Genomic DNA, 25102 nt, shown 5'->3' with positions numbered 1-25102 from the left:
TAAAAAGCAGAATAAAACTGACTTACTGGACATGTTTCAACTGTTATCACACACATACCAACGCAGTGCGTTGGACCGGGTTAGATGACAAATCGGTTTACCAAATCATGAACCAGAACACACGCAACACGGGCTTTAATGCTGGCTTTAAACATTTGGGGGTGGGGGGAGGGTGAGAAAAAAAAACCCTAGGTGGTAGTTTATTATGTTAGAAACTTCTGGTAGCTTTTCCTGATATAAACTAGAAAGTAACACGGTGCTAATTATCGGGAGACAGTTAATGCGTGGACTGATCAGTAATACGTATAAAATGAGGTTTCCACTACCAAGAAAACAGGTGTCTGCTTGATGGAGAGGCAAAGTTAGACAGTACAACCGCCAGTAATTTCACAGTCTGTGATTCTTCATGAAACTTTTAAAGATCAATTATGTCCTATCAGTGTCAGACCCAAGCCAAACTAAGTGATTTATGTACGAATCCCCTCACAGATGAAGTAATTGTTGAGTGAGCAACTTATCTTTATTAAATATGAACTCAAGAGATTAGAAACTGGGAAGCAATTTACACTTAGGACTTTCTCTATGCTTTTTAATTCACCTCCGCTTTCTGTTTTAAAAATATACCCTTTAAATAATGAGAGGACAAGAGAGATTGCTTTTATTTTAGAATGAAATTAAACACGGTAGTTTAATGCGGTGATTCAGCTGTGTCCATAAAATTTAGGTGATATTACATTTAATCCAGGTTTTCAAAGTAAGAGCTTTCAGTGGCACTGCATGGCAACACAAATTCCAGTCCCCAAGAGTTGGCTTCATTTATAGGTTATGCAAACATGCCTGCAGTGTCCACTACAACCCTGAAGACAGAGTGTTAGGCACAGATGAGCAAAGCACACTCTCTGATCTCAAGGAGCTCATGGTCTAATGGTGGGAGGAAACTTCCCATCAACACATCGTCATAAAAATAGGATGGAAAGGAGGGAGGGTATAGCTTAATGGTAGGGTTCCTGCTAAGCATTCATTAGGTCCTGGGTTCAATCCCCAGTACCTCCATTAAAAAAAAATAAATGAATATAAAACGGGATGGAAAGATACAGTGGCAGAAATGTGCAATTGACAGGCACATAACCCAGGGGTAACGAGGAAACACCCCGGGCCACCTGCTTGCTGTCAGCCAGTGTTGAGGAGCGCTTGCTGCGAGAGTTGGTGACTGAGGACCTCGTGCACACTGAGCATGCGCTCTGCTGCTGCGCTACACCCTCCCCGCCCTCCCTTTTGTTTTAACGTTACCCCTTTTGATAGATCCAATCCACTAAAACAGTCAATGTTTGGAGTCAGTTTAACACTTTGCCCAATTTTTATTGCTCTTTTTTTTTTTATAACTGTATCCTGAGAGGGTCTATATTTAAATGTTCGGTCAAAGAGAATCCTAGGTCTTCTTTTGCTATGCTTCTTAACAATCTTAGATTAAACCCTGCTAAAGAAAAACCCCTTTGAAATAATATTAAATCTCCAGAAGAATTGGGGAAAGGGCCACACGTAGCCTAACACACCAATAGCGTTACTAAATCTTTTATCAGCCCCCAGCTCTCACGTTACCATGAGCCATAAATGAGTTGAAGTATTTCTGCAAAGTCCGCCCTGTGAGACAGCCAGGTTACTAGGAATGATCTTTTGGAGCAGAATCAAGCAGTAATCAACTTCCCCACCGTCACCCTAGAATATGTAGAACTTAAAGGAAAGCGTCACATAGTAACTGGATTCAACATCCTATCATGAAAAATAGCGATCATGGATTATATAACCAGCTTATGAATAAATGTATAAAGAGAATAAGTGAAATTAACACACCACCCTCTTATTATTTATATTCCCAATAACCCAGGGAGGACGAAAAAGGAAATCATACCACTATTCAGTATTTTCTTCATTAAAGTGTAATGTACAGCATTAAGAACAATGTAGGCATGAATATAAAGCAATTACACTTTGCAAAACCTCAGAACGCTTTCAGTCCCCTCAGCCCCTCTGCAGAAGATATGCGAGGCAAGCCGGACTGTCTAAATCTTCAGGTGCAACTCATTCATCAGAATGTATTTTAAGAAAGAAAAGCCTAAAGATAGTTTTTAAAAAATGAATTCTCTGTACTGAGATGTAAGCCGCAGGCCAGTGTGCTCTCAGCAAGCCGAAGCCTACATTTCACAGTTGCATTTACATTCACTAAATCAATCAGCCGTGCAAAAATCCAGTCTTTTGCGAAAGCTGAAATGAGTCATTAAGGATCACGTAGAGACGGAGCCTTAGATATAAAACTAGCAAATTTCATTTTGCTTATTCAGCATCCACCAAAAAAAAAAAATGATCATCTCTTCTGTGCAGACATTGAACAGGTTCCTGGGGATACAAAATACCATGGCAAACAGGTTGTAAGGGAAATGTGGCCAAGTAATGGGGAGATGTGGAGACATCTTCACAGAAAAATCTAAGCCCTGAAGGTTGAAATTCATCATCAAAGATGGAAAGGAAGAAATGCCAGGCCCAGGGGCCCCACCGAGGCACCAAGGCATGGCAGGACAAGGAAGCGCGGGGGGAGTTCTGTCTAGCTCATGCCACCAGGATGTGAGCATGTTAGGCAGTTAGATAAGTGGGGGCAGGTAAGGTGGAGGAGAGAGGGGATGCTCCAGAAGATGGCGGTATACCTGCCTTCAGCACAGAGGGGCCTCACTCCCTCTAAATGAGTGCCAGTAAGAAACCGGTTAGAACCTGAAGGCGACAAGGACTCAACTGGACATGACGCAGTGCTCACTGTAATATAATTAGCATTCCAATTTAGCCCCCCCATGGGTTTCTCTGTGTGCATCATGGGTAAGGACATGTGCAAAGGGGACAGGCGTGACTCAGCACTCCAAGGGCAAGAGTCATCAATCCATCAAGAGGCCACCTCTCAGTGAGAGCGTAAGAGAGGGAACAAAGACCATTGCTGTCCACCCTTGGCTCAGCCCACCTCCGCTTCTTGGAGGTGTCCTTTTGCTTTGTTAATAAATTTAAAATCTTTCACTACACAACGCTTCCATCTCCCGTCTGAATTCTTCTATCTCAGGCAAGACAAGATCTGAAGTTTTTTTCCCTTCCCTTTTGGAGCAGCAAGGACGTCAGTGAAAATGGCAGGAGATGGGACAGCTGTCAGGGCCACACAGCAGGGACATCACAGGCTACACTGGAAATAAGCAGCAGAACCAGGTGCAGGAAGACGCAGATAGAAGGAGAGTCTGCAGCCTTGTGATAACCCGGAGGCACAGACGCAACGAAGATGCTGGCCCTCCTGTGCAGGCGAGAACTGCTGGGGGAGAGAGAGAGAAGGAAACGGACCTGAGAGCCTCAACAGAGGCAGAGTAATCAGGAACTGGCAACTGAATGGATACGGAGAGGGTGGCAGACTCACTGACACGCGGGCTTGGGATAATGCTATTTAATAGAGAAAGGGGACCCAGAAGAGCAGGTTTACAGGGAGAGATAATGAAGTCAGTAACTTTCCATGGTGGGTAGGCAGCGCCTACAGGTCTTCCAAGCAGAGATGCACGGTGCACGATTCGGGGCTGGGACAGCAGAGGGGAGGAGCTGGATGTAAGTGATTGTCAAATTTGCAAGACGCAAAGGTGTTTGAGACCAATGTCTTTGCTTCCTTCTCCTTGTCCCTGGTGCTTTGCACGCTGTCTGGCATAGAGTAGACACTCCATGAACTTTTACTATTTAATTATACTTCTGAAGGAATGAGCATAAAAGGAAAAGACGAGGCTTTAAAAATAGAACCTTATACGTATAGTTTGGGGCACAACTAATGTTTAAGGGCAGTCAAAAATACAGATTCCAAACACGAAAATAAGAAAGTATCAGAGAAAAGGGAGAAACCCAGGAAAGAGAGATGCCTTAGAGGCCAAGAGAAGACACAGTAGTGTGTGGAGAACAAAATGAGAGAGTCCCAGTGCCAGTAGTGAATTACAAAGAAGGAAGCTAACACTGAAATGCAAATTAATTCATTTCTGGAGCATATTTAACCAATGTGGGCAGATCATCGGCTAGGAGCTAGCTTTAGGGAAGCAGAATTTTAATCCAGTAATTACTTAACATTCATATGTGCAAATTCCTCAAGAATATTCTTTATATTTAGTACTAATTATGTAAAGACAGTTTCTCATTTAGCTAATACGGTACATGGGGCCGAGAGACGTGTAACTTGCTGGAGTTTCCACAAAATTGAAAATGCTGCTGTTCAACTATTTGTGTCACATTCACTCATTACATCATTTTTCAGTGACAAGAGTCTTTGGTCCTAAGCTCTTTGCAGAAGCCTGTCAGAGAAGCAGTCTGCTCCCTCTCAACGGAGTTCCCCGAGGGTTTCCCACCACCTCCTCCTCTGGGGCTGCCATTGGGGTTCTTTCTTCTCGCATCTACTCTTCCTACGTGAAAATACTGCTCCAAAATGCAGTGTCTTTGGCCAGAAACTAAATGTAATCAAATAAGTATCTAGAGAAAAAAGGAGACACTTAGCAGACATCTACAAGGAATGTTAGCTCCAAGAATCACAGAAACCATGGTTTGAACATCGTTGTTTTTTTTTTAAATAGAGGTACTGGGGATTGAACCCAGGACCTTGTGCATGCTAAGCATGTGTTCTACCACTGAGCTCTACACTCTCCCCCAAAAAATCTTTAACGATCATTTAGTCCCAGAGCTCTCAAGTCTTACTGCTTATCAGAATCACCTGGGGAATTATTTATAAATCAGGGCTTCTCAACTTTTTCCTACAACACTTGCATCAGACCCTAACACATGCCAAAGGGACTGCTCATGCCTGTGGTACCTGGCCTCGGGGCACCGGCCTCCTGAGGGCCGAAGGGGCTGGTCGATATCTCAGACCACACCGGTAGCCCTGTGCCGTGAAGGGTCAACTCCGCAGCTCGGGTTACTCACACACTGAGCATCGCAAAGAGAGGACTGGTCCTTGACGTGCACCTATGTGGTATTTTTAGACAGGGACATGACAGTAGAGCAGAGTCATGAAGTTGCTGGGGTGATCTCTACCCGCCAGAACAGCAAGGAACCCCTTTATTAAAGCCTGTGAAGGGCGGGGTGGGACCAAGGTTGGAGCTGGCCAGAGGAGCTTTCTCCCTGTAGACTGCCCAGTGACATCAGGGCTGCAGAGGAGCGAGTGGTTATACTGGGGGAATGTGATGGCTCCTGGCACGCTCTGTGAACTGTGCTCTCATAATGCGGTTTTTTTTACTTGTAGTCAGAAATGTATGCTGCATTATACGATCAGAAGCCATATTATTAAGGTTTAGATGGAAGGACTCAAAAATGAAAGCTCTGAGCCCTTGGAATTACCTTACTGGTAAGAGTGAGGTCTTGGACCACGCTGTATCACTCAGGCGCTGATGCCTGACTGATGCCCTCCCTTCCCAGTTAAAACCCTGGACACCAAGGTGTGAGGGCGTTTACCTGATGACAGTGCTTTGCACATGTTGCCACATGTCATTGCTGAGATAATTCGGTTCATCCCTGTCTAACTCCACTGAGCAGACGATGGCCCCCGGGTTCTCCTAGACTTTGCCCTTTACATCTTTCTCATTTCTTGATACTAATCTGTGTCCTTTCACAACAGACCTTAACCACAAGTAAGACAGCTTTCCTGAATCCTCTGGGTCCTAGTGATCGTGAGTGGTCTTGGGGGACCTCTAGTCATAGCGAACTCGGGTTTGGCAGCTCACCATTTGAAAGCCAATACTCTAGAGACAAGTGTGGGTCAGAAAGGAAAGGTTACTTTATTCAGAAGGACTGTAACCTGGGGAGGAGGCAGACTCATGTCCAAAAGCGAACTCCAAGGATTCTGCTCAACCATGAGTTTTTAAAGGGAAAAGGGGGAAACCAGTTTTGCACAGTGGCAGTATTATAGCCAGTGAGGTTTATCCCAGGGGTGACTATTGCTAGTTGAAAACTTTTCCCAATACCCCTCTATGACAACTTGAACTATAGTCGGCGATAAAAAAAGAAGAAGAAGAAGAAGGAGGAGGAGGAGGAGGAGAGAAGGAGGAGGAGAAGAGAAGAAGGAGGGGAAGAAGGAGAGGGAGAAGGAGAGGGAGAGGGAGAAGAAGAAGGAGAAGGAGAAGGAGAGGGAGAAGAAGAAGGAGAAGAAGAAGGAGAAGAAGAAGAAGGAGAAGGAGAAGGAGAAGAAGGAGAAGAAGGAGAAGAAGGAGAAGAAGAGGAAGAGGAAGAGGAAGAGGAAGAGGAAGAGGAAGAGGAAGAGGAAGAGGAAGAAGAAGAGGAAGAAGAAGAAGAAGAAGAAGAAGAAGAAGAAGAAGAAGAAGAAGAAGAAGAAGAAGAAGAAGAAGAAGAAGAAGAAGAAGAAGAAGAAGAAGAAGAAGAAGAAGAAGAAGAAAACCGTCTCAGTTAATCTTTAGGGTGGGGGTTTGATTCTCCATCATGTTCCATTGCTTGCAGACTTACTGACTCCTGTGATTTTTCTCTAGACGTTATCTTGCCCACGTGGTCCACCTGCAAAATGGCTAAAGAGAAAGCTGGGGGAACAGATCTAGTCATCCATTAACCACTTATTCTTGTTTCCTACTAAAGGTTCGGGTTTAAACTATAGCGAGGCTCCAAGGCCAAGGGGCTGCCTCCACTCCCACAAGCTCATTCATGACACACTGTTCAATGCCATTGGGAAGCTCTGACCTGCATTATGAGGCTCTCCCAAAGCTCAACGCACCAGTGTCCATCCAGAAGTCTTTGTGTTTTACACAATCTCTGGGTTCATCTGAAACAGCCAGTGAGCCACTAGTTTTAAAACATTCTTAGACAAATGCGTCATTTCATGTAGCCACCACTATAGCATCACACAGCATAACTTCATTGCCCTAAAAATCCCCTGTGCTCCATCTATGCGTCCATCCCTCCCTCTCTCTCCCCAAACATGTCGTTATGCATTTGTCAAAACCCGTAGAATGTATAACATCGAGAGTGGACCCTAATGTAAACTATGGGCTTTGGCTGATAATAATGTGTCCATGTTGGTTCATCAATTGTACCAATATGCCACCCTGATGAGGGTGGGGGAGTATATGTGTGTGGGGGGGGCTGTGTGCGAACTCTGTATTTTCTGCTCAATTCTGCTGTGAACCTGAAACTGCTCTAAAAAAATTAAGTCTATTAATAAAAATAAACAAACAAACAAAGAAAAGAAACAAATAAACCAGACTTTTAGGAGCTTCTGATCTAGCCAACCAGCCATGTGTTGCTTAAAATAACCTTTTAAAAAATCCCTTTTATTTGATTTGTAAATTTCTAGAGATCGGAAATTCACAAGCTCCCAAGACAGCCCTCTTCAGTATTTAAGCGAGTCACACTGTTGGAAAACTTTTTCCTTATGTATGTAAAATATCTCCACATGACTTCTGGCCTTTGCTCTTAGTTATAAACAGTTGAGGCCATTCAGAGTAAGTCTCACGTGCCTTCCACAGAACAATCCAAACACCGCAGTTTTCTTGTTCCTACCCAGTCTTCTCTTGTCTTATCACGTGGAGTCTCTTCAGTAGATCTCAGTCAGGCTGATGGAAACGATGTCTCCAGCCATCATCTGCATCAAGACCCTCAGGACAGTAACCACAGTGAGCATGAGGGTAGAATATATCTGTGGGTCTGGGAGAGAAATCACAATTTTTAAGTAATACCATCTTTATTCTAATGCTTTATTTTTATGATTGTAAGACTGTATCAAAGAAAAACCAGTTTCACAAGAAGAAACCCTCGCCATATATCCATTCAATGTGTATAGACCCCAATATCACAGAAATGTACCAATTTAAAGAAAGATAAATGATGTTATTGTTCACTTGGGTTGTGCAGAAGCCAAGAGTCCATTAAAAATAGAATAAACCCTGGTAAGTATCAGGCAGGTGGATGAGGGAGAGGGTATATTTCTGAGGGAGAGGGTATATTTCCGAGGAAGAAGAAATGGCTTTTCTTTTTTTTTTTTCGGAGGAGGGGGTAAACTAGGTTTATTTATTTGCTTATTTTTTGAGTGGCAGTACTGGGGAGTGAACCTTGAACCTCATGGATGCCAAGCACACACACTACCACTGAGCTATACCCTCCCCCTAGAAATGACTTTCTCAACTTGTGAACTTTGGAGAAAGCGCTAAGCCAGCGTGGTACAGCACCTCGGGGCTCTCTTTCCTAGCTGCCTGCCTGCAGACAAGGAGCACCCTGTCTGCCCTCTGCCATGTGAGACCCTGTCCCTGTGGAGTGTGGCCTGTGGTTGTCCAGCTCTTCCCGTAAGCGGCAGCTAATTCTGCCTACGTCAGCGGCACAGTACTGAAATGCACTGTGCGACCACACATCCCTCACGTCCTCCGACTGACTTTCCATCAGTAATAAAGCTCTTATTCTCCCAAAGGGTCTGGCTCCTATTTTTTTCTCCTCACATATTTGAGTTTGAAAGGGTGAAAAAAAGGGTTACTTGGTGGCCCCCTTTCCAAGACTGTGAGTACAACACACGAGTATAAACTGATTCTCCAAAGTCCAATCCAGATCCAACCCCAGCTTCTCAAAGGGGTCCTGACCCCTCTAGACTAGACAGGAGTAAATTTCCTCTGTTACTTGTTTGGAACCTTCAGTTCACTCCGTGATCAAGCTTCTTTCCATCTCATATACATACATGTATTCCTCCCACGTGACTCTGATCTCGGGGTCTGTGTTATTACTCCTCCTTTCTGCCCCTCGGCTGCTTCCTGAGCGCCATCCATACTAGTGGATGGCCGAGAAACCCTCCCAAGCCTCTCAGACGCCCAGGACAGACATGCTTTGTGAGTCATGTGACTCTCACAGTCTACAAATAACCAACCTCTCCTCTTTTCCAATTTGATCCGTGGCAGGAGAGGAAGCTTACTGCGTGACTTCCTGCCTCTCTGCCGGGCGGTCCCTACTGTAGTCAGGCACCAGTGTGCCCTTGAAACACTTCTTTTGTTCATTTCGCAGACCATTACAGCCCTCCAAAGTCACCACATACCGCGGGCCCTGGCATCCTGGTGTCATTCGTTCTCATTGCGCTATTGGCCAAGCGTCATCGAATTCGGAGAAGCCTGGCATGAGTGCCTACGGAAGGTCTCAGTTTCCAAACCTCTTGACTAAAGATCATTTGGTGTGAAATAAAGCAAGCAGGTGTGGCAATGGCTCTTTTCTAAAAGGAGGTCCAAATGTCACACTGATGCCATAAATAGAGCAAATTTTGCTTTGGTGACCTTTGCATTCTTTAAAAGCTGAGCTCTCTTCTCTGCTATAAAATCTGATAGAAAATTGCCTCTTGAAGCCAACTATAAAAACCAAATGTTTCAGTGCAGCGGGGAGCCTCGGAGGGAGGTGTTAAATAACCCCAACTTTCTTATTCCTCCTAATATGTTCCTAATATTCTTCTTTTGTTCAAGGAGGGCAGTTGGGCCTAGAAACTTCCAGCTAAGCTGGAAAGGCATTCGGATACGGTGTATAATTTAAGACACTCAACAGAGCTGACAAGCACTAATGGAGACGGGGTTAAACAAGTTGATGGGGTCGGAAATGTCAGGATATAGATGCAAAGGAGACATTCAAGGTCAGTCAGCAAGTTGAGGACGATACAGGACACAGTCCACCGGCCACCAAGAAGCCGGAATAATCAGAGGCCTGGGTCGGAGAGGACGAAGTCTCTCCCTGGGGCTCAGAGCCTGGAACGGAAAAAAAAACCAGCAGGAATGCCCCCCCCCTCACCTTCACCCTTAGCTAGTTAGAGCCAGCCGGAAATACCAACACCAACATTCACACAGCAGCGCTTCTCCGACGTTTGCTGTCAACAGGAATCGTGCTGAAATTCAGATTCGGATTCTGTGGGTCAGCGACGGGGCCTAGGAAGCGGCACTTGCAGCACGTGGGTGCTGGGCGCTCGGAACAGCACCACGAGCCGGATACCCCCTGCGCGCCTCCCACGTGTTCACTCCCGAAGCCCTCCTGGCGGGCAGCAGCGGCGGCGTCTCCCTCACCTCAGAGGGGTTACAAACGTGCCCCATTCTCATCACTCTCGAACGGCAGAGCGCGATTTGAACCCGGGTAGCCTGACCCCAGCGCCGGTGCGGGAATAACGGCCAGGCTGCCCCGCTCGCCCAGGGCCAGCCGGGGTCCTTACTGCGCCGCTGCCCTCCGCGGACACACCCAGTGCCGGGCGCGCCCAGGCTGGCGCGGCCGAGCTGATCCCGGCCACCGTCCCTCCGGGGTCCGGCTGCATCCGACAGGACGAGGAAGTGGCTCTAGCCGCCACTCTGTGGAGTAAGTCACTCGATCTGCCGTGGATGGGTCTGCAGTGGCCGCTGCAGCGGTGAGTTTGCAGAGTGTCTTCTTCCCCCTCGTACGTGCCATGTCGTTCCTACCTGCATCTGTCCCTGAGACCTGAGGCCCGCAGCAGACCAGCGCAACGAACAACGCGCATGCTCTGGCGCTCATCTTTGCCCCCACAAGGGAATCCGGCTCCATCGTCTCCTCAAGACTTTGTATCTCATCCGCCTTTGTGTTTTTACAGTCTTGTTTGTCTTTGCGCGGCAGAAAAACGCTGGCATCTCCGTGGATGAAAACAGCAGTAAAAGTCCTGATGTGAAAGGGCCTCTGGGCCTGCTGCCCAGCCGCTCCAGGCAGCCCTGCGCACCCAGAGGGGCGGCCTCAGCCAGACGTGCGCAGGCGCAAAGGGAGCAGCGACCTGCCTGCCCATCACCCGGACAGGGAGAATGCGAAACGAATAACACATTGCCTTGTAAACAGGGAGGAAACAAAACTTGCTCTCCTGGCCCCCCACCTCCCATGAGAATGCTTCCCTTCTTTAATATTTATGGATTTTTTTTTTCCGATAAATTTCCATCTTGGGTGCAAAGTTAAGAACATGCAAAAATAGGCAGGAAGCTTAAGGGTGGAAAATGCCATGTGACTTCAGTCAGTGTTCACCACGGGCAAATATGTAGTGTTGCCTTTTTCTGTGATGCTATCAATTGCAGGGAAAGGAAAGCAACTTTCCCATAATGATATATATTTTCAAAGACGTGTTTGGATTTTTGAGGTCAACGAAACTATTACGTGTGTATAAAGTCAGCCTGTGAAGTATATTATTATAAAGCTTAGAGAAAGTCCAATTTACAGCTCTGCCAAATGTTGAGATAAAGTGTTCTTACTTATTACAACCGGTTCTTTCAGCGTAAGTGGATGTAAATATATATGTGCATGTTTGGATAATACAAATATTTTCCAATTAGCTGAGGGTTTGAAATGCAATAAAAAGTTTGCATGGTTTTCTTTTTAGATTTTCTTTTAATTTTAATTCATTAGGCAGAGTAGCAGGATAGCAAATATTTAACTCACAAATCAATTCAGATGTGCAGAGGAAATGTAATTCCTCAATTTGTCTGTAATTAATCAGCTCTCCTCTCAAGCTGGTTAGCAAGAAAAAAACAACCCACATGTCCAATCTGTTGATTTGAGGTCTGATCCTATAGCTTAAATAGTACCTTTAAATATTATTCAGTTTCTCTGGGTAAAACTGCTTCTCAGCTTTGAATTTGCTTATAGGTCCTTGAGGGCGAAAGGAGCTTGGGACCTCTTGACTTTGGGGCTAATTGTGGTCTTCGGATCCACATGGAGTCTTTGCATCACATCTTACTCTGGTGCCTCTGGTATCAAGGACCATATGCCTTGTCTGACCGGGGATGTTTGGCCCTTCTGTCATTTCAAGCTGACTCTCTGGCAGATGTAAGTTGCCATTTATTTTCTCCAGGTCAGGGCCCAGGAGTGTTCCTGGGTAATTCAGCCTCCCCTCGGTTGGCACTGGTTGGGTAGACTCCTTTGAGGTGTCAACTGGATTTCCCAGGCAATATGCTGAGTCACAGAAAGACAAATACCGCATGAATCCACTGATATGAGGTTATCGAAAATAGTCAAACTCAGAGAAGCAGAGAACACGATAGTGGTTGCCAGGGGTGGGGGAGTGGGGAAGTTGTTATTCAATAGATAAGAAGTTTCAGTTGTGCAGGTTCAAAAGATCTGGTCTACAACATGGTGCCTGTAGTTAACAGTACCGCATTGTACACTTACAGTTTGTTAAAAGGGTAGATCTCATATTAAGTGTTCTTACCACAAAAAAAGAAGGAGGAGGAGGAAAGGAAGAGGAAAAGGAAGAAGGAGAAGGAGAAAGCAAAGAGACACTCGGAAACTTTTAAACTTCTGGAGGTGAGGACTGTATTTATTACCTTGATTGCAGCTTTGGTGTACACATATGTCCAAACTCATCAAATGGTATACATTAAATCATGCAGTTTTTGAATATCAATTCTATCTCAGTAAAAGTTTTTTAATTAAAATGAAGAAGTCAACTGGAACTCCCATTTAGCCTTAGCTTAGGTGGTCCGCTCCACAGCCCTCCTTGCCCCGACACATTTCTGAGCGACACTCTCAGCTATTTCAGTATCCAAGGATGCCGAAGTAACACCAGGAGAAAGATGGGAAGTCGAAAATTGAGAAATTGAAATCTCCGGAGTCCAGACCGAAAAACCCAGAGGGGAGAAATAAAGGCACATGCCTGACCAATTCCCATATTTCTCTCACTTTCCCACAAATCCCCCGAAGTTTTGCTTTGAGGACAGTTCCCCTAGCCTCAGCCCACTGCCATCAAGCCACAAGACTTGTGTTAAAAACACAAGCTATCTTTGATGAACATGGTGAACGATGACAGAATTCTATACACAAAGATCTTTCATTTTTGGTTATTAGACATTTTATAACAAGTGCTAAATGCATTTTTTTAAAGTAGTTTCTCCCTGGATCTCAAGACTTACTTGAAAATCCCATTTTGCATATTAAAAGTTGAGCATCACCTCATTCTTTCTCTTTGCCTTATCTCTGTAACAAATACTACACTCGCCACATGAGCCACCTGGCCTTAGGGGAGGTCCGGCCTCAGAACAGTACAAGAAAAGAGGATGTTAATAAGAGGTTTTTTAAAACCCAGTTAATGGCATAAGACAAACTTAGATTGCATTTGAAAATCCTTGGGCTTATATCTCTGCTGTCTTATGTGATTACTATTAGCTTAAGAAATTGAAAACACATTTATTACCAGCCACTTGATGGAGAATGATGTAGCTAAAAGACAGATTAAAAGAAACGAAAGTTCTTTTCAGAGAAATTAAGTGTAAGCTTTGTCTTTTGGGACTTACCTACTATATGGAATAAAAATAATATAAACAGGGGTCTTCCAACCCTATCCAAAGAGCACAAGAGGGAAGGATGCTGAGAACCCACCTCCTTCCCCTTGGCCTCTGCTACAGACTGAGCGTTCGTGTGCCACCTCCAGACTCATTAGTTGAAATCCTACCCCCCCACTGCCCCGATTATGATGGAATTAGTAAACAGTACCTTTGGGGAGTGATTGGGTCATGAAGGTGAAGCCTTCATGAATAAGATTCATGCTCTTTTTTTTTTATTGAAATATAGTCAATTTACAATATTACATTAGTTTCAGTTCAGCATAGTGGTTCAATATTTTCATAGATTATTCCATTTAAAGTTATTATAAAATAATGGCTATATTTCCCTGTGCTGTACAATATATCCTTGTTGCTTGTTTATTATATGTATAGTAGTTTGCATTTCCTAATCCCAGATCTCTGTTTTACCCCTCCCCTCTTCCCTCTCCCTACTGGTAACCACTACTTTGTTCTATATATCTGTGAGTCTGTTTCTATTTTGTTGTATACTTTTATTTGTTTTTTTTTTTATTTTATGTGTAAGTAATAATATACAACATGCTTTTTTCTCTGTCTGATTTATTTCACTAAGCATAATACTCTCTAGGTCCATCCACACTGTTGTAAATGGCAGAATTTTATTCTTTTTATGGCTGAGCAATATTCTACCGCACATACATACACACACGGACATATATACATACTACATCTTCTTTATCCCTTCATCTAGTGTTCCCATTTCTCCACATCCTCACCAACATTTGTTATTTGTAGACTTTTTGATGATAGCCATTCTGACAGGCATGAAGTGATATCTCATTGTGATTTTGATTTGCATTTGTCTGACGATTAGTGATGCTGAGCATCTTTTCATGTTCCTGTTGGCATTCTTTGGAGAAATGTCTATTCAGATCTTCTGCCCATTTTTTAATTCGGTTGTTTGTTTTTTTGTTTTTGTTTTTGTTTGGTTTTGTTTTGTTTGTTTGTTTTTTTTGATGTTGAGTTGTAGGATCTGTTAATATAGCTTGGGTATATGATAAAGCCATTATCAGTTGTATCATTTGCAAATATTTTCTCTCATTCAGTAGGTCGTCTTTTCATTTTGTCTATGGTTTCCTTTGCTGTGCAAATCTTGTAAGTTTAATTAGGGTCTGTTTGCTTATTTTTACTTTGGTTTCTTTTTCCTTGGGAGACTGATCCAAAAAATATTGTTGTGATTTATGTCAATGAGTGTTCTACCTATGTTTTCTTCTAGGAATTTTTGGTTTCTGGTCTTACATTTAGGTCTTTAATCCATTTTGTGTTTATTTTTTAAATGGTGTGAGAAAACGTTCTAATTTCATTCTTTTAAAAGAAGCTGTCCAGTTTTCCCAGCACCACTTATTGAGGAAACTATCTTTATTCCACTCTATCTTCTTGCTTCCTTTGTCATAGATTAATTGACCATAAGGGCATGGGTTTATTTCTGGGCACTCTATTCTGTTCCAATAGTTGTGTCTGTTTTTTGTGTTGGTACCATGCTGTTTTGATTACTGTAGCTTTGTAGTGTAGTCTGAGGTCAAGGAGCATGCTAACCATCAGCTTTTTTCTTTTTTGTCAAGATTGCTTGGCAATTTGGCGTCTTTTGTGGTTCCATACAAATTTTAGGATTATTTGTTCCAGTTCTCTGAAAACTGTCATGAGTATTTTGGTAGGAATTGCATTAAATCTGTAGGTTGCTTTGGGTAATATGGGCACTTTAACAGTATTAATTCGGTGAATCCATAAACATGGTATGTCTTTCCAGCTGCTTCTGTCTTCTTCAATCTCCTTCATTAACGTTTTATAGTTTTTGGAGTACAGGTCTTTCACTGCCTGGGTTAACTTTATTCCTAGGTATTTTATTCTTTTTGATGAGATTTTAAATGGGAAGTTTTCTCTTTCTCATGGTTCATTATTAGTGTATAGAAAAGCAACAGATTTCCATATATTAATCTTGTATCCTGCAACTTTACTGAATACATTTATCAGCCTAATAGTTTTTTGATGGAGACTTTAGGCTTTTCTATACATAATATCATGTCATCTGCAAACAGTGACAGTTACTTCTTCCCTTCCAACCTGGATGCCTTTTGTTTCTTTTTCTTATCTGATTCCTCTTATAAGAGACTCTAGAAAGCTCACTCCCCACTTCTGCCCTCTGAAAACACAGTGAAAAGACAGTTGTCTCTGAACCAGGAAGTTCATCCTCACTGGACACTAAATCTCCCAGTGCCTTAATCTTGGACTTCCTAGCCTCCAGAACTCCAAAAAATACATTTCTCTAGTTTATAAGCCAGCCAGTCTATGGCATTCTGCTATAGAAGCTCCAAAGGACTCGACAGCCTCCTCAGGTTGAGTCTCTGATCAAAGCTTTGACTTTGGAAGTTCCTCTCCTCCACATCCAACCGGAGTGGACTGAGGCAGCACGCATCTGCTCTCTCTTAATTGCAGGCAACTTTCCTCCAGTTCTATGAAACATCAGGACCAAGATCATGAAAGCGATGAAATTCTCAATGTACATTTTTTATTCTTACTCAATGTACTCTTTTCTAGAGATTTGTCATTGTAGTGGTTTTTCAAACAAAAACCACAGTAGAGAAGAAATACAACTTTAAATAATCTGCTATCCTAGCCATAAAATTGAATCATTCAATTCTACATACAAGTGATATCATATAGCATTTTTCTTTCTTTCTGGCTTACTTCACTTAGAATGATGATCTAAATCTTTAAAAAAAGAACAAAATGAACTTACCTACAAAACAGAAACAGACTCACACATAGAGAACAAACTTATGGTTACTAGTAAAGGGGGTGGGAAGGGATAAATTGGGAATTTGAAAATTGCACCTCTTGGGGAGTGATGGAAATGTGAGTTGTCTTGATGGCGGTGGTGGTTTCACGGGTGTAGACATCTATCAAAATTCATCAGAGTGTACATCTGAGATATGTGTAGGTAACTGTACAGGAACCAGACCACAACAAAGGGTCTTTTTAGTTGAATTATTAGAAGCTTCTGGTTTTCCTGGAAGAGCCCCTTCACATTAAACTCTTGAAGGTGCAGCAGAGGCTGCTGGAAGCCGTAATGTCCTGTTCTTCTCTTCTGGCCACCCAGGTAGCCTACATTTCAGTTCTCCTGCAGTTTGGCTGAGACCGTGAGACTCATTTCTGGCCAACAGAACAAGTGGGAGAAATACATGCTACTCCTATGTTTGAATCATAAATACATCCCTCACAAGACTGCTCCAGGGTCAACAAACTACCTGGGAGCTAAACCCAGCTCACCCTATGTTTTTGTAAATAAAGTTTTATTGAAACAAAGGTACAGTTACAGCCGCTTTTCTGTTACAATGCCAGATTTGAGTAATTGCAGCAAAACCATGCAGCTCACAAAACACATAATATTAATGATCTAACCCTTTACAGAAAAAGTTTGCCACCTCTGCCCTGGTCCCTCTCTCTTCCTGTTACTCTATAACCTTAGAGACCGCATTTGAACATGTTGGCCCCACGGCATGAAAGAAGTCTGGATTCTTGAATTATGGCACTTAACAAGGTTCCTTCTACCCCACTGGACTTCATGTGAGTGAAAAATGAGCTTTAATTGTGCAACGTCACAGAGATTTTAGGATTGTCTGTTACAACAGCTAGCATCACTCCCTGGAAGACCCAAAGGTCACTATGAATATGCCTGTGTGCTTCTGCTTAATCATTCTGACTCTTTAAGTGGCCTGCAAACTGAAACTATGTCACATTATGATGGAATCACTCTGAAAATATCTTCGTCATCTATGCCCATGACAGTAGACAAAAATCTCATAAATTTTAACTGCACTGGATCCAAATTAGCAGGCGACTCTAGAAAACATATAGTGCTCTCTGTGTTCTCGATCCCTGCAAAAGTCAAGAATTCTGCTGGCTTGGGATAGGACTGAGCGGGCAGGTGACTCTTGGATTCTCGAGTTCCCATGCATTGAACAGGACTGTGGAGGTGCATTACCCCAGCAGGAGCACTTCACAGCACATTTAGCAAAAGAGCTGTTGTCCCGGAAGGCCGTGTGGGAAAGATGCCGAGGGCGGCTAGCACCGTCTCCCGCACAAGACTCAGACGTGATCGATGAGGACAGGGCCTCTGAGCTGCTGTCCCTGGCTCTCCCCAGTCAAAACAACACCTGTTCCCCTGCAACGAGGCATAAATTTCCAAGCTTTTCAGTCCTATCGTCTGATATGCACTTTAAAACTGCAATTTGGATCCTAAGGGTAGAGGAGAGAGCACCTTAACCAAGACCCAGCGATTTCTTGACTCGGAGAACATGGAAAAGTAACCATGAAGTGACTCTGAGACCTTCATTACCTCATCTCTGTGCAGCAGCTGTAGCCAGAAAAAGCACCAGATCGCTTTCCACGGAGCAAAGTCACTCTTCTGACAGCGGGACACCACTGAGAGGTTAGCCTTGACAATGAGTTCTCAGTAGGACCAGTGTGTCTGGATGATGAGAATAAACTTCCTTCTGTAATCTGGTGCCAGCAAAGTCAGGAGGGTGACACAAAGCAGTCCGGAGGATGAGCACATTTCAGATCTTAAGTTTTTCTTATTGGGAGCTTTTGGGAAAAAAAAAAAAAAAAAGGAAAGATGGCAAAACAAATCTGAAATTGTGCATCCAAAAAAGAAAGCGATTCCAGATGCTCCACAGTCTACTGAAGACTATTAAATTATTTACAAACTCTCCCAGGCTTTGGTTTTCAGCTGGCTAGTACACATCATTATCTATGAATTGCAGCATAAATGCTAATCTAAGCATATCGCTTTTTAACCAGAATTGTTCTTGGAAAAGGACCTATGAACATTAATTCTGTGGGAAAGTCTCCTATAGAAAAATCTCTTTAAAATGTATTTCTTTTTCCAAAACATATATTGAGAAAAGTAATATTTCACCCAGGCAGGATTTTTGTGGTAGTGATCATCAGAAGGAATCATTTATTGTCTTTTAATCTTTAAAAAAACTGTATTGAGGTCTAACTGACATATAGCACTATATTGGTATCAGGTGTACAACGTAACAATATATACATATCATTGTGGATATGATATACGTATATATGATATTTTAGGTATATAAATGGTGAAATGATCACAGTAAGTCTAGCTATTATCTTTTAATCTAACTAGGAGACGGGTCATAAAATCATGACAATGCAAAAAACAGAGAAATAGCCAGTGCTTTATGTTAAAGTATACTGTCATTGCCCACCTCTCCCCTGGTAAGCATCAGCCCCCTCTGTTACATGTGGAGAGAAGAGGTGGGTTTTCTGTAAGCCCTTCCCATATTGCCAGCTCCCCAGCCTCTGTCACCATCAGGGGCTGCCCCTGACTCTTAGAGCCCCAGAGGGAACCTGCCCTGTGCTCCGCCAGACCCTTGAGACTGAGGTCATTCCTGTGTCATAACTCTGAGAGCTGGTGCAAGTCACATGTCTGAACAATGACCACACACGGGCATACAGGAGTACCCAGTTTTACTCGAGTCTTGGAGATGTTAAAGAGGATTATGCACTGGAGAAAACTGAAACTATCTGAGAGTACAAAGGAAAAACATCCAGAGAAATAAGCCTTCCCGGGACTCCTTGCTCAGACACATCCTGCTCACAACTGCCCTCTCCTGTCCCGAGCTCAGCACTTTCCTCCCTCCTTCTTTCCATGCCACTCCCAACCCCACGCGTGGCTGGGGACCCACTTCACGGCAGATCTCACTGTATGCCCTCAGGCACTGTTTTCAAACCAGATTCATTTCTTTCTCCCAAGCAGTGCATATCACCAAATCAGATTAGTTCCATTTAGAATTAAGTCTTGGGGGAGGGGGGGGCTCAGCCATGGAGTGAGTAGTGGCATTTGGCATCCTGCCTTGATACGCCACAGAGTCCTCCAGGACAGAGCAGACACTTCGAGGCTGGTGCCCTTCCAAATTTCTCCACTTGGTAACATTCACATTTTTTTTATTTTCCTAACCATTGAAAACACTTGCTCACCTACACACACACACACAAATACATGTAATCACAAAAATCACAAATATACATAGACTTTTTCATAAGATAAGCATTAATTTTAAAAATTTGCCTCCTGGATGTCAGATTGTGTCTGCTCAGATCTGCTAAGAATATAAAGAGGCCATGGCTTAGCTAGCCTTCTTTTAATAGCTGTTGTAACAGAATTTAAATAAAGAATAACAAGGAATTCCCCGGTTTGGAAAACAATTTATCTGTAAGTAGAAAGCAAATGAATGGGTTTAAGAAATGATTAGTGCCAGAGTGATGTCTAAAGCATTTCCATTTGTAGGGACGAGAGGTAAGGAAAGGCTTCCAGCCACCCCTAATTTAAACATTTGAAGGCTTCAGTTACATCCCAGACACTGAGAGCGGCCCCCCACCACCCCAGCTCTACAAGCAGGCTCCTTACCCAAAGAAGCCACCATATCAGTGTCTCCTTGTAACCGTACAGAGGACCACAGCCCCCAGCAGTATGATACAGCGCAGTGGAGCAGCACACCCTCAGCTGGGACACCAAGAGTACAGCTCTGGTGGTCAGAAACCACGATTCAGCGCATCACTGGACAACTGAGATGGAGATCATTAACACTAGCATCAGAGAGATATGAGTTCTAGTCCTGACTCTTCAGTTTATTACCTATGTGACCTTGGGGAAATGATTTAAGCTTCTTGATCCTATCTCTCTCTCTCTCTCTCTCTCTCTCTCTCTCTCTTTTTATTTTTTTTTTATTTTTTTATTTTTTTGCAAAATGAGAATAATACCTTGTATGATTGTTTGAGACTGAAATAAGTTAAGTTAAGAACTTGTCACAGTGTCCAGCACATGGTAAGCATTTAATAAATGGTATTCAAGAGCAGATGGAATAATGAAATCATTCAGCACGCAGGGCTGGGAGCCTGAGCTTGGATTCCAGCTAGGTGTGGTTAGGCTCAGCTAGGTCGGACTAAGTTCTGGCCGGTAGCGCATGCGCAGAAGTGATGCGAGCACATTTGGACCATGTATTTAAAGGGAAGCCCTCCTCATTCCCTTTTCCTTTCTGCTGGACGAAATACAGACATAGTAGTGAGCTATTTGGGGCCACCCCCTAGAGACAGTGAACCAGCACGTCCTCCATCCTCCTGCTCCAACTTGCATCACTTATCCTCTAGACCTGATCCACAGCCTGCATTTCTCTCTCTAGTTGGTTCCTTCTGTCCCCAGATGTCAGGTCCTTCTCTTTATTTCATTCCATCATTTTGCATCATTAAAGAAGATTACACGGAAGGTTCACCTTCTGTGTCTCTGCATGTCTGAAAATGTAGTTTCTCTTCATGTCGAGTGATAGTTTGGCTAGGTATAGAAGTCTTGGTTGAAATTCCTTTTCTGTTAGATTTTTAACATTATACTCCACTGATTTCCAGTATCTACTGTTTCCCATAAGAAGTCTGATATATTTATTTCATTTAGCATTCAATAGCCCTCTTCCATTTGAAGACTCATGTCATTCTTTAGCTGTAAGAAACTAGATGCTTTCACTCCTACTATAACTTTCTCTGTTGAGTCTTTCTGTTCTCTCTTTCCAGAAGGCCTATTATCATATGCTGAAATTTCTGAAATTATTCTCTACATCTCTCAACTTTAGCTCATGTTTTCCCTTTATTGTCTTCTTATTTTATACTATGATATTTCCTGAACTTTTTCTTTCAATTCTTGTATCAAAATTTTATATTGATCAGCATAACTGTATTTACCTTTATTTTCTGTAAGGATTCTTTTTCATCACATGCTGTTCTCATTTATGGGTGCAATCCTTTCTTAAATGCAAATTGTGCAAAACTTTATCTGGATTACCTTATCACTTCCTGCAATCACTCTGGAACAAGGAACAGTTATTACTGATATACACTTAAAAAAAATAAGCTTAGCAAAATTACATTTATGTCTTAAGATTGTAAAAGAAGTAAACCTAAGTGACAGAATTACAATCACCCCTCAAGTAGTCTGACTTCAAAATTAACAATTTTAATGACTACATCACAATACCTTCATTTTCTTCAGATAGATTTTAGTACACTGAATAACGAGTTCCCAAAGATTTCCACATCCTAATCCCAGAACCTTTGAATATGTTACCTTACATGCCAAAAGGGACTTTGTAGATGTGATTAAGTTGGGGATCTTGAGATGGGGAGATTATCCTGGACTATTCAGGTGAGTCCAATGTAATCATAATCCTTAAAAGTTGGAAGAGGGAGGGAGAAGAGTCTGGGAAGAAGCAGAGGTCAAAGTGATGTGAATGTTGGCTTTGAAAGAGGAAGGGGCCATAAGCAAAGGAGCGCAGGCAGCCTCGAGGAGCTGGAAAAGGCAATGACATGTATTCTCCTTTAGAGCCCCCAGAAAGAATGCAGCCCTGTGAACCTATTTGAATTCCTGACCTCCAAAATTACAAGACAATACATTAGTGTTGCATTAAGACACTAACTTTGTTGTAATTTGTTACAGCAACATAGGAAACTAATACATAGATTTTGCATATTTTGGCTAGATTTATTCCTGGATGTTCTAAGCTTTTTGCCTGTTTTAAAGGATATCCTTTCATTAATTACATTTCCAAATACCATTTCTAAATGGAAACATCTCCATTTAGTATAGCAATTTTTGTATGTCAATTGATTGAAAAGCCACCTTCCTTAATTCTTTTAGAAACTCTAATAATTTGGGGATTAAATTTGTGATAGAAAATCACATCTGAAATTACTCATAATTTTTCCTTTATTTTTCTCATTTTTTTGCTTCTTTGTATCTTTGATCTATTTGATTATTTCTCGTTCTATTCTTTGACTAGGATCACCTGTACAATATTAACAGTGATAATTTCTCACTTTAATGGCAGTCCTCATGATATTTCACATTTAAGTATATTTGATGGACTTGACTTGCTAACACATTATTAAAGCTATTTGTGTTTATGTTTAGAAATAAAACAGGTCTGTAATTTTCCCTTTTTGTTGTATACTCACTCCAGTTTTCTTATTATTCATATACAAGTCTTGTAGAAATTCTCCAAGATCTATATGTTGAAAACTTTCACCTTTTTTTTTTTTTTTTTTTTTGCCGTATCTACAAACTCTGTCATGATTTCCTTGACTGGCTCCATCATAAATCCCATGAAGTCATGCACAGCATCTGAACACAGTTTTCTCCAGGAGGAATTTATTGTTTCAGGCTTGATGGCTTTCACAGCTTTTTCTGTAACAACAATGGCATCTTCATCCAGACTTTCATGATGTTCTCTCTACTGGGGTTCTCATCCACAGCATTGACAATCCTTTCTATACAGTGTCATGTGAGATGAGCCTAAAAGGTCCTTACGGCCTCCTGACCTAGTGGCTGAATTGGAGACATTGTGTCTGGGGACAAGCAGACCACTTTAACTCATGGGGTTCTTGGTGGCCAGGGGCATTGTCTCAATGTCAAAAGAACTTTAAATGCAGTCCATTACTGGCAAGGTGCTTCCTCACTTCAGGGACAAAGCATCAATGGTACCAACCCAGAAAAAAGGTCCTCACTGTCCACCCAAAAGACTGGCAGCTGGTTCTTCTCATCTCCCTTCAAGGCTGAAGTGTTAGTAGCTTTACAGATAAGAGCAGTCCTGATCATAAACCTGACCGCTTTTGCACAAAACAGTAGAGTTAGCCTCTCACTTCCTGCCTTAAGTCCTGGTACTCACTTCTCTTCCTTACTAATAAATGTCCTTTTTGTGGCATTTTTTTTTCCAGAATAGGGCACTTTGATCTGCATTTTAAAAAACCTGTTCAGACAGATATCTCTTCTCCTCAGTGATTCTCTTAACACTGTCTGGGAACTCGCCTGCTGCCTCATGGTCAGCAGAAGCTGCTTCTCCTGTTATCTTGACATTTTTTTTAAGCCAAACCTCTTTCTAAAACCATCAAACCATCCTTTGATGGCATTAAAATCTCCAGCTTTAGATCCTTCACATTCCTTTTGCTTTAAAGGGTTCTATAATGATTTCAGTTTTTTCTTGAATCTTATTAGAGTCTTTAGGTATACCTTTCTTAAAGCAATCCTGTACTCATGCAAAAGCTGCAGTTTTGGTATGAGGTTAAAAAGCTATTTAGCAAAAAGTGCCAAGTTCTCATGCTTGCTGGTGTAGCTGCAGCAACGGCTTCATAAATCTCCTTTTCTTTTTTGTTTATTACCATAGTCCTTACACTGGATTCATTTATCTTGAAATGGCAGCAACCACAGCTGCAGACCTCAACCTACCGTATGTTATCAAGCAATTCAAGTTTTTCTTGTAATGTCATGACTTGGCTTCTTGGCCCATCTAGCGTCACTAGTGACACATCGTGGGTCCAATGGTGTTATTCAGGGTTGATGGTGTGACACCAAACACGATGAAAAGAATGCAAGAACCACAAGAGATCATTTTTTACCGTGATGCACAATTTAGCGGAGAGACAAACTGCTCACGGGAAGATGATGAGCATCACACGGCAGTTTAAGCAGCAGCAGCAACAGGAGGTGGCTACAAAGTTACTACAGTAAGACGGTGTGTGCTCCGGCTAATTCATTCTGGTACAATTTTCCCCCCAGTTTTATTGAGATATTATTGACATACAGCATTGCTCAAGTTTAAGATGCACAGCACAATGATCCGACCCACATATATTGTGAAATGATTACTCATTCTGGTACGATTTAATACTGACTCTTTACATTTATTTACATTTCTCTCAACTATGAGTGGTGTCATGGACATTCATAAGTGTTGACATGTGTAAATGTTGATAAATTTTAACTTTCTACAATAGATTAGTGTATATTTACAGTAGACCAAATGGACTAGTATCTACATGTATTTTATGTATTCACAACATACCTTTTTCTTAATTTTTTCAATATTTGTAGGCTGCAGGGTTCATCTGCAAATTTTTCAACTTGTTGCAAAGCTCCAAAAAAATTTCCAGTGTATTTACTGAAAAAAATATGTGTATAAGTGGACCTGTGCAGTTCCAACCTGTGTTGTTCAAGGTCCAACTGTAATATAAATGAACTACCTTCTTACATTTAGTAGAAATTGCTCTTAGTTTCTTCTGAGGCAGGTACTTTTTAAATGGATTAAATTTTTACTACCTTATCAATATCTCTATCAAGAAATATTTCTAACAAGAATTATCGGTTCTTATAATGTCCATTAGGTAGCATATTTTTGTAGAAAATATTCCATTTCATATAGATTTTCGTATTTCTTGGCATAGCATTGTACATAATGGTGGTTGATTAGCTCCAGGAAAAGAAACCAACATTTGATTTCAATATGATTCAAAATTTATCAGTTTAGAGATGGTTGGATGTCAGGAGCAGATTTAGATGGGTGGGGATCTTGGGCGGGAGAAAGTGGGATAGCTCAAGATTTCATCATGCTACTCGGAACATTTCAAGTTCAGAGACTGGGTCTTACTCATCTCTGTAGTTGAAGGCCTTGCATGATGCATAATATACAGAGGTGATGCAGTAAGTGTCTGCTGTTGAATACTGTTAACTCTTTTTTTTAACACCTTTCTTGTGGCCTGATCCCTGTACAGTGAACTACACATATCTCAGATGTACAACTGGATGAATTTTGATAGATGTCTACACCCATGAAACCACCACCATGGTCAAGATAGCTCACATTTCCATCACTCCCCAAGAGGAGCAAATCTCAAACTCCCAATTTGTCCCT

At 42.2% G+C, this 25102-nt stretch overlaps 1 long non-coding RNA gene and 1 pseudogene across 2 annotated transcripts in view; one reads left to right on the top strand and one right to left on the bottom strand.

Annotated features, from left to right (window-relative positions):
* The first annotated feature begins 5927 nt into the window (after nt 1-5927).
* LOC123613960 (U4 spliceosomal RNA) lies at nt 5928-6041 on the top strand (annotated as a pseudogene).
* Nucleotides 6042-7140: 1099 nt separating this feature from the next.
* The window catches only part of LOC141574257 (uncharacterized), a 68498-nt gene continuing 50536 nt past the window's right edge, over nt 7141-25102 (bottom strand). Inside the window, exon 3 of one of the 2 annotated variants that reach the window (XR_012501176.1) lies at nt 7141-7695. This is a non-coding gene — a long non-coding RNA (uncharacterized LOC141574257). Of the gene's footprint in view, nt 7696-11783; nt 17931-25102 lie in introns of those variants that run through there. The other variant, XR_012501175.1, reaches the window with a different exon arrangement.

Source organism: Camelus bactrianus, chromosome 20 (genome assembly GCF_048773025.1).
Source record: "Camelus bactrianus isolate YW-2024 breed Bactrian camel chromosome 20, ASM4877302v1, whole genome shotgun sequence".
Taxonomy (NCBI): Eukaryota; Metazoa; Chordata; class Mammalia; order Artiodactyla; family Camelidae; genus Camelus; species Camelus bactrianus.
Note: the sequence above shows the minus strand (reverse complement) of the source record. Positions and strands in the feature narration are given on the sequence as shown.